Source organism: Schistocerca americana, chromosome 7, assembly GCF_021461395.2.
Source record: "Schistocerca americana isolate TAMUIC-IGC-003095 chromosome 7, iqSchAmer2.1, whole genome shotgun sequence".
Classification (NCBI taxonomy): Eukaryota; Metazoa; Arthropoda; class Insecta; order Orthoptera; family Acrididae; genus Schistocerca; species Schistocerca americana.
Genome location: NC_060125.1, coordinates 208091816 through 208100480, shown reverse-complemented (window position 1 = coordinate 208100480; position 8665 = coordinate 208091816).

The window sequence follows — 8665 nt, the reverse complement described above, 5'->3', positions numbered from 1 at the left end:
CTCGGTGCACATTTGCGCAAGTTGTGGAGCATTACGGAAAGTAGGGAACAGTCCATCAGTGGTTTCTTTCATAGCTACAAATCACGAAGCCGTACGTTATCCTCGAGAGATGAGAAAAATAAATTAGAATCGAAACAGGATGATATGTGTAACACACGGCACTATTTTTTATCCAGAACTTCTGTTTGTGTTCGTCAGCGCGACGATATTCTGTCTTTAAATATGTATCTAAGTTCTGCATAGCAACAAACATATGAACGCTTGACGATTTACTGGCTTCTTTTTCCTTACTACTATTTTATTACATCATATGAAGACCTAACATTCTATGCACCCTAAGGACCAAAAGCAATGTTTTGAGATATGACAAAAAATTTGGTATGGCATACGAAATCAGCATGCACGTTTTTACAGTATTTTTTATTATCACGAAGGAAATATCTACTAAAGTGCAAGGCGGGAGAAAATTGCATTAAATTCTTTAGAAAAAGAAAATTAAAAAATTGAGGGCGGAAGGTGTCTAACACATTACCTTATTCAGACTAAATGGTCTAAGACCAACAGAGTTATCATGCTACAATGGTTGACAAAACATATCTAAATACAAATATCTTAAGACACGTAAACAATGCAAATCAAAAATAATTAGTTTGCAGTGCCATTAAATACGGCTTTAGTTTTGTCCATAACAGTAGTCAGTCTAAGTCACAAGTTTCCTTTTCTTACCAATTACAATGCCAGTATTTCTGTGCAGTTCAAGACATGGAATAGACATAATGCTATGCTGTTAGCTTTACGACACCCTTTACCCTTACGCCACTATTACGTTATTGCTGTACTGTTATCCTTAGCATGAACACAGGAGTTGTAATATGAAAGTGAAGCACGTAGTGCATAGCTGAGCGAGTGAGTTAGCACGAACAATACTTGTTGCAGATCGATTGTTAAGGTCCAAGTGTTACTTCCAGAACACGACAAACCATTCTCCCACGGGCTCTGCATTTGTTTGCTGAGTACAGGCTTGGAGATCCCGGGGTTCCTGAGCTGAGGACTGGTAAGCGCCTCCAGTCGTCTGCCACCGGAACCTCTGGGCGTACTTCAGCGACCACCGTGCGGCGCGGCGGTGGGTCGTTGTGTGTCACAGGGAACGGGGATCTTGGCTTGACTGCCCGGATCGCGAGGATGGAATAAACCTCTAGAAATCCCCTCAATCTTAAGGTGTGATGCGCGCTGATGAGATGCGTGGCTGTTGAGGTGGAACAGTCGTTGGCGGGAACCTCCGGGGACCCTGCCGCACCTCAGTTGTATATGGCTCACTCAAGGATGTGGGGCTCGGTCTGAGTGGACCCTTATTTCTCCAGCTGCTTGTGGGACCAAAATGGATCCTCCGAAATTCTCTGTACCCCCTACCAGTGGAAAGGTTGGGCCTCTGGAAAGTAACAACACCCAGTCCAACATCTAGCTCCCAACAAGTCAAGAACCTTTACAAAGCACATTTCCTCGGGGAGTATGCGCTAGAAACTGAATTGCACAACACCTTGAACTACAGAAAAGGTGTTGCGACTTACAGGGATCTAGTTCCCCAAGAAGAATTGAAAGCTGAATGGTCCCAGGAAGGCACTGTCAACGTGCAGCACGTTACGAAATGGGTGGATGGTGATCTCGTGAAATCAGACTCGTTTATTGTCACGTTTAACAGCACTAAACTTCCAGAGCGTGTGAAGGCGGGTTTCCTCCGCCTCAGTGTACGACCCTTTTACCCCAATCCAATGCATTGTTTTAAATGCCAGCACTTGGGGCACACTACTACACATTGTATTCTTGCACAACTGCATGAATGGGGTTTTCGTGGCAACCTGCCCATCTTCGTTCGGTCTTTCCTGCTTCAGCAGTTTTCCAGGACCTGAGCTGATGACACACTGTCTGACCGATTTGAGCAGGAGAGTGGTTTCCCTCAGGGCAGTGTTTTACCCTCTTTTCCACAGCCATCAACAGTATCACATCTACGGTAAGCAGTCCAGTACAGTGCTCCTTATTTGTGGACGGTTTTGCTGTTTTCTGTTCCTCCTCCAGCTTTGTAATGGCTTGGTTCTAATGGCTCTGAGCACTATGGGATTTAACTTCTGAGGTCATCAGTCCCCTAGAACATGAAACTACTTAAACCTAACTAACCTAAGGACATCAAACACATCCATGCCCTAGGCAGGATTCGAGCCTACGACCGTAGCGGTCGCACGGTTACAGATTGTAGTGCCTGGAACCGCTCGGCCACTCCGGCCGGCTGTAACGGCAGGCCGTCAGTTGTTACTTACGGTGTGGCAGCTAGAGGAACGGGCTGCGAAGACGGGTTTTCAGTATTCTGCCGCTAAGTGTGTGTGTATGTTCATTTTAAACGTTCTTCTCGTCTTTTTAATTTGCCTGCCTTGAATATGGGTGACACCATCCTATATTTTAGAGACACAGTGCGGTTTCTGGGCCTCAATTTTGACTCCAGATTATCATGGTTGCCACACCTGCGAGCCTTGATAGCTAGAACCCTGAGGACACTGAACATCAAGTGCCTTAGCGACAGGTCTTTGGGAGCGGACAGGGCATGTCTCCTCCAATTCTATCGTGCTTTTGTGCGCTCACAGCTGGACCACAGGTGCTCCGTGTATGGGTCAGCGAGGCATATCATTGATGCCATCTACCATGAGGGGATTCGGCTGGCCATGGGTGATTATCAGACCAGTCCCATACCCATCCTCTGGGCTAAAGTGGGGAAACTGCCACTTACCATCCAGCGCGAGCTCCTCATGGTGAGCCAAGTGTGTAAGTTCCTGGCAGCTCCAATTTCACCCGCACACCATACTGTTGTTCATCCACGAGCCACGATGCCATTTGGGATCTGCGTGCAGCATGTACTGGAGACACTCGGTGTGGCGCCAGTCCAAACCCAAATCCAGGATTTTAACCTTCTGCCGCCCTAGTTACTGGAGAGGCCCAGAGTGATTTTATATTTGGTGCGGTACAAGAGAGATAGCACCCCTGCTTCCGTTTTTAATGCGGTATTTTCTGCCGTCTTATCTGAGCACCACAACCATGTCACCGTTTTTACGGATGGATCTAAACAGGGTGACTTCGTTGGCTGCTCTGTCGTTTTCCCGGATCGTATCCTCAAGGTCAGACTACTTCCCGAATTTGCCATTTTCGACGCAGAATTAAATGCAATCTTGCGGGCACTGGAGCAGATGAGACATTCTCCCAGTGTTACATTTCTCATCTGTTCAGATTCGCTGAGCGCTCTCCAACGTTTGTACCCAGCAGATAAAGCAACCCAGACTATCTGGGGCGCCCTCCTCCAACTACAGTGTCTAGGGCAGGAGGTGCTTTTCTGCTGGGAACCAGAGAACGTGGGAACTCCGGGGAACGAAACGGTGGATCATCGAGCAGCCAAGGAGGCGTGTCGTGACCGTCGCCTCGATATACTCTGTGCAAATCCGATAGAAGGGTTTGTGTTGGGCGAATGCCTTGAGCACCTTGCCCACCATAACGTGTAGTACTAATTTTGAAGAACAGAGGGGTTACAGTATTGGGACGCTTTTTGTGGTTAGCAGGGGGGAACCCTATTGTGCTTCAGAAACCGCTAAATGCAGAAGATATAACCACTTTTTAGAGCATTCTGTACTCTATACAGGAGAGTAACAGCAATGTTGATTATGTGGATCAGGATGACAGTGCACCATGACCTAAGCAGCATGGTGAATAAAAGATTTGTGATCAGTCTTCTTCTGGTCAATTGAAGGATTGGTTTGCAACAGCTACAATGGCAGCTTGTCTCCATTCTGTGCGTCTTTCAGCTTTTCTCTTCATTTCTTTATGGGTGTTTGATCCATGTACCTCAGTAGTGGTCTTCCTCTTAGTCTTTTACCCTCGACATATCCCTCTATGATTGTGTTCAGGAGTCCTTTATGTCTTAATAGATGGCCTGTAAATTGCACTTTTCTTTTAACAACGAAACTCCAGAAGCTTCTCTTCTCACCTGCTCTTTCCAGAACCACTTCGTTTGTGACCTTGTCCATACATTTTATTTTGAGCATGCATCTATAGCACCACATGTCAAAAAAAATTTTGCTTCTGGTCTTCCTCTGTCCCGAGAGTCCATGTTTCACACCCATAGAATCCCACACTCCACACATATGATTTCAAAAATCTTTTCCTGATATCAAGGCTGATGCTCTTAGACGTTAAGATGTTTTTGTTCTTTGCTTGAGCAGTTGTGATCAGTAACGGTTCTAAAATCGACTGGCCCGTCCAGAGTCCCGGCCTGAATCCAATGGAACAGCTGTGGGAGGAGTTCTAACGTCAACTTTATACTCCAGCGATCAAAACCACTATCTTCTCTCGTTTAGGCTCTGTGGAATAATGGGCTGCCATACCTCCAGAGACATTCAGGCAATTCATGGTGTAGTGTTGGCTGAAGAGCCAACACTGTGTTTCTAGAGGAGGCCGAAATGCACGCGTTTAATTACACGCTGACTGGCGTGAGGTCTGAAACAGGACAATATCTTGAGAATTGCAAATAAAGTACGTAGATGATGTAACACTTAACTTTAATCCACAACTGTAGAACATCTCTCGTTACGGTACATGCTTCATAATATTAATTATCAACTGCTATGGCGCCTTTCTAGGTCGTAGCAAACGACGTAGCTGAAGGCTATGCTAACTATCGTCTCGGCAAATGAGAGCGTATCGGTCAGTGTAGCCTCGCTAGCAAAGTCGGCTGTACAACTGGGGCGAGTGCCAGGACGTCTCTCTAGACCTGCCGTGTGGTGGCGCTCGGTCTGCAATTACTGACAGTGGCGACACGCGGGTCCGGTGTATGTTAATGGACCGCGGCCGATTTAAAGGCTACCACCTAGCAAGTGTGGTGTCTGGCGGTGACACGACATTCCTCCCCCGCAAATCAGCGTACGGTTGTGTTATAAGGCTTCCGCCCGCCGTGGGGAGGACCCCGTGTTGACGTATGGGACGAGGTGGGGAGCCTAATAACAGGCGAGGCTGTGCCACGCGCACCCGGCCATTCGGTCCGAGGGGAGCTAGGAAACGCCTGAAAACCTAGTCCAAGGTGCACGTCAACATGCGGTGTATGCGCCCGTAGAGAGACAGGAGGGGCCGAAGGGTCGACCTCCATCGCGTCGGGGTACCCGACGGGCGTAGATGACATGTGGTCCGGAGCGGGCAAGAGTTCCATGTCGGAGGACAGCTGGTCACGGGAAGCGATCGGCGGCGTGTGACCCAGGGAGGCGCTTGGCGGCTGCAGCGAAGCGTCCACTGCGGGCGGCGCCGGCGGGAGAACAGGCGGCGGCGGCGGCGGCGGCGGCGGCGCGTCGCCACGGGGCAAAATGGAAGGCAGCGTCGGTAACACCAGGGGATGAGGCGAGCCAGTAGATGGGTCCCCAGGGCGCTGACCAGACGGCACCGTCGCTGAAAGCAGACGGGGAGCGGCAGAACCCGTGCGACGACAGAGGCGCAGCTGAATGAGATGCCGACGCACCTCACCAGAGGCCCCCAAAACCAGATACATAGCGCGGCCGAGGCAGCGAAGAATGCGCCCTGCGAGCCAACGCCGTGAACCTCTATAGTTGCGATAGTATACAACGTCGCCTGGAGCAAAAGCAGGTGGCTGCCGCTGCGCAGGAACCTGATGCGGCTGATGTAGCAAAGACATCAAGGTTCGATGAGGACGACCGTGGAGCAACTCAGCCGGCGAGCGACCATCTCGAGGCTGAGAGCGATACGAGGACAAGAAGAGCAATAACGCGTCCTCCCGAGAATGTGACACTTTCAGCTTCAACATCTGGGACTTGAAAGTCCGGACCAATCGTTCGGCGGCACCGTTTGACTGAGGCGAAAACGGCGCGGATGTCAGATGTTGAATACCATTGGCCTTGCAGAATGACTGAAATTCTGCGGACATGAATTGTGGGCCATTGTCGGAAACAATAGTCTGTGGAAGACCTTCAATACAAAAGATAGCAGATAACGCTCCGATGGTGGCAGATTACGTCGTGGAAGACATCCGGACAACAATAGGAAAATTACTGAAGGAATCTACCACAACCAACCATCGAGCATTCCAGAATGGACCAGCAAAATCGATGTGGAAGCGTTGCCAAGGGGAAGTGGCTTTCGGCCATGCAAAGAATTTCCGCGGCGGTGCGGATTGTTGTTCGGCACACGCCATGCAAGAAGAGCACATATTCGTAATCACAGCATCGATTCCGAACCAAGCACAGTGCTGACGAGCAAGTTGTTTCGTGCGCACTATACCCCAATGTCCATGGTGGAGAAGCCGTAAGACAGAGGACTGTAACGAACGTGGGACCACGACCCTGGACTGATCATTATCAGAACGCAACAGCAAAACACCACGTGAACAAAAAGTCTCTCCTTGTGAGCAAAAAATCGGCGAACCAACGGATCCTCGATCCGTGATTTCGACAAGGGCCATTGCGTAGCAACAAAACGCAAAACGGTAGCAAGGACAGGGTCAGCAGCTGTGGCTGTAGCCACACGATGAAAATCGATCGGAAACGATTCGACCACATCATCGGTTTCCGAATCAATGAACAGACAAGCAAGTTCGGGAAAATCGAATGCTCTATCCTCAGCAACAGGCAAACGGGACAACGCATCGGCGTTTCCGTGCTTAGCAGTGGACCGATACAAGATATCGTAGCGGTACTGCGAGAGGAAAATAGACCAGCGAATGAATTTCTGCGCAGTACGTGGAGGTACAGGCTTGTTCGGATGAAAAAGCGATGTCAAAGGTTTGTGGTCCGTGATGATGGTAAAGTGACAACCATACAAGAAATCGTGAAACTTAGTAACACCAAATACGAGAGCCAAGGCTTCTTTCCCTATCTGTGAATAATTTCTTTGCGCAGACGAGAGCAATTTGGACGCAAAGGCAATAGAGCGATCGTGCGAACCATCTTTGTGCGCAAGCACAGCACCGATCCCGAAATCCGATGCATCTACCATCAACAAAAGGGGTTTCTGGGGATCGAATGGCGTAAGACAAGTATTTGAAAGCAACGCCGATTTCAACTGGCGAAAGGCGCGTTCGCATTCCGTCGTCCAGACGAACGGAACACCTTTACGGCGTAAGCGATGAAGCGGAGCTGAAACGGAAGAGGCATGGGGAACATAGCGATGATAATAGTTAATTTTGCCCAGCACACTCTGTAGCTGCTTCAAATTCTGCGGCGAAGGCAAGTCTTGTATGGCACAGAGGTCCTCTGGACTGGGATGTATGCCTGGGGCATTGATTACATGTCCCAAATATGGTAAGTCAAGAGCAAAAAACACACATTTGTCCTTCCGCAAGCGAAGACCATTTTGGCGCAAGACCTGAAATAATGTCCTGAGATTGGCTAATGTTCTTCTTCTGTCTTTCCGGAGATCACAATATCGTCCAGACAGTTCGCTGCAGTAGGGACCGACGCACAAACAGTTTGCAGATATTGCTGAAACAATGCAGGGGCGGAGGCACACCCAAATGGCAGTCTTTTGAATCGATACAAACCAAGATGCGTGTTAATCACCAAAACTCGCTGGGATTCTTCGTCCACCTGTATTTGCAAGTACGCATCTGCTAGGTCCAACTTCGAAAAATATTTACCCTGGCACAGTTTGTCAAAAAGATCTTCCGGGTGGGGTAAAGGAAAAGTTGCAATCACTAGTTGTGGATTCACTGTAGCTTTGAAGTCCACACACAGTCTCAGTTTTCCGGAAGGTTTCGGCAAAATTACTAAGGGTGATGCCCAGAGAGAAGCCTGCACACGTTCAATCACACCTTGTGATTCCAAATCGTGTAATGTTCTTGCGACCTCCTCACGCAATGCGTGGGGAACATTGCGCGCTCTGAAAAATTACGGTTGCGCGTTTACTTTCAGTTCCAAATGTGCTTTATAGTTCGTAGCGCAACCGAGGCCCGGTGCAAAAATGTCTGCAAATTCTTCACATAGACTAGAAACACTGGCTGAAGGCACAGTCTGGTTCACTGATAGGACCTGATTGACTATAGACAAGTTAAACAACTGAAATAAATCCAAACCAAACAAGTTTACTGCAGAAGAAGAACGAAGGACGTAAAATGACACAAGTTTTGTTTGTCCTTTGTATGTTGCAAGAAGGCTGCACTGTCCTAACACAGGGATCTCATGACCTGAATAGCTAGTTAACTTAACATTTGCGGCACACAACGGAGGTGTGCCCAGCAGTTTGTAAGTGTCTTGATTGATCAGTGAAACTGCAGCCCCGGTATCGAGCTGGAATGGTATTACTTTGCCTTTAACGTACAAGTCCACTAAAAGTTTATTGTTCTGCTGACGGCAAGAGCGACTGTCTCAAGCAACGTGAACTGATACTGGTACAAAATCACTTGAAACTTGATGGGAGTTCCGGCGATGTCGACACACACTATTTGTGGGACGAACACAGTCACTGTTAGAGTGGCACTGAGTGGAGTGGAATGAACTATATGAATTTCCATGGGCGAAGTTTCACGAGCCTGAGTATCCTTGGTTCGAATCCGGCGTGAAGCAAAGGGCCTGGAATGGTTGTGAGTTTCTGATCTGAGATTTTTCTGGCAAACACTCTGAACATGTTCTTTTTT